This window comes from Cetorhinus maximus, chromosome 26 (assembly GCF_964194155.1).
Source record: "Cetorhinus maximus chromosome 26, sCetMax3.hap1.1, whole genome shotgun sequence".
Taxonomy (NCBI): Eukaryota; Metazoa; Chordata; class Chondrichthyes; order Lamniformes; family Cetorhinidae; genus Cetorhinus; species Cetorhinus maximus.
The window spans coordinates 3,402,674-3,404,613 of NC_135904.1; positions in this window are offsets into that span (position 1 = coordinate 3,402,674).

A 1,940-nucleotide genomic window follows, 5' to 3' on the forward strand; every position below is an offset into this window, starting at 1 on the left:
TTGAGGATTATCATATCAGCCATGATCTCATTGAATGGTGGAGCAGACCTCGATGGGCCGAATGGTCTACTTATGCTACTACGTCTTATGGCAATGAAATCGCGAAACAGCCCTTTCAAGCTTTATTGATCTCCTATTTGACCAGTGCTGTTTTCTCTTGTGCTGTTAGTGACGGCAGAGCTAACTTTAGTGGCCACGCATAAATAGCATTGTGTCCATTGTAAAGTGTAAAGAGTTGATGATGGTAGCTACCTTGGGACACAGTACTCTATCCGACCAAGATAAACCCTACCATTGAAACCAGGAGCAGCTATATTTTTCTGGGTTCCCACTGGCTGACTTCTGCAATCCATCTCAACAATAATTTTGCAGTTTTTTTGCCTGTATGAAACTTCAGCTTTACCTATCTCCACACGTCTTCTTTCATTTCTGGCCATCTCCATTCCTCTTTCTTTCTGTCCCTGTCTCACTTTCTCTATCACACTTCATTTTCCTCATCCATCTCCTCTCTCCCTGCCTCAGTCTGTCTCTGCTGTGATGCCCTGTACCCATCACTCTCACCATCATAGCTCATTCCCAGTGTCTTTACCCTAATCACAGCCACTGCCCCCTGCCCCTCCCTACCCACACCCTCCCTAACCCCACACCCACCCCCTTGCCCCCACACCCCCTCCGCCCCTCACCACCTGCCCAATGACCCCCTTGCCCCTCCCCCTTGCCCCTGCACCCCTCCCCTGCCCCACTTGCCCCCTCCCCTCCCCCCTCCCCCCGTCCCCTCCACCCCCCCTTTCCCCCGCCCCCTCCCCCCTTTCCCCCGCCCCTCCGTGCCCCCTTACCCCTCCTTGCCCCACCCTGCCCCCCTTCCCCCTCCTTGCCCCACCCTGCCCCCCTTCCCCCTCCTTGCCCCCGCCCCGCCCCCCCCTCTTGCATCCCCCTCTTGCCCCCCCACCACCTCTTGCCCCCCCCAACCACCTCTTGCCCCCCCCACCACCTCTTGCCCCCCCCACCACCTCTTGCACCCCCCCACCACCTCTTGCCCCCCCACCACCTCTTGCCCCCCCCACCACCTCTTGCCCCCACCACCACCTCTTGCCCCCCCCACCACCACCTCTTGCCCCCCCCACCACCACCTCTTGCCCCCCCCCCACCACCACCTCTTGCCCCCCCCCACCACCACCTCTTGCCCCCCCCCACCACCACCTCTTGCCCCCCCCCACCACCACCTCTTGCCCCCCCCCCCCACCACCACCTCTTGCCCCCCCCCCACCACCACCTCTTGCCCCCCCCCCCCCACCACCACCTCTTGCCCCCCCCACCACCACCACCTCTTGCCCCCCCCACCTCTTGCCCCCCCCACCTCTTGCCCCCCCCCTCTTGCCCCCCCCCACCTCTTGCCCCCCCCACCACCACCTCTTGCCCCCCCACCACCTCTTGCCCTCCCCCCCACCTCTTCCCCCCCCCTCTTGCCCCCCCCTGCCCCCCCCACCTCTTGCCCCCCCACCTCTTGCCCCCCCCACCTCTTGCCCCCCCCACCTCTTGCCCCCCCCCACCTCTTGCCCCCCACCCCCCCACCTCTTGCCACCCACCCACCTCTTGCCCCCCCCCCACCCACCCACCTCTTGCCCCCCCCCACCCCCCTCCTCTTGCCCCCCCCTCCTCTTGCCCCCCCCTCCTCCTCTTGCCCCCCCCTCCTCCTCTTGCCCCCCCCTCCCTCCTCCTCTTGCCCCCCCCCCTCCTCCTCTTGCCCCCCCCCTCCCTCCTCCTCTTGCCCCCCCCTCCCTCCTCCTCTTGCCCCCCCCTCCCTCCTCCTCTTGCCCCCCCCCTCCCTCCTCCTCTTGCCCCCCCCTCCCTCCTCCTCTTGCCCCCCCCTCCCTCCTCCTCTTGCCCCCCCTCCCTCCTCCTCTTGCCCCCCCTCCCTCCTCCTCTTGCCCCCCCCTCCT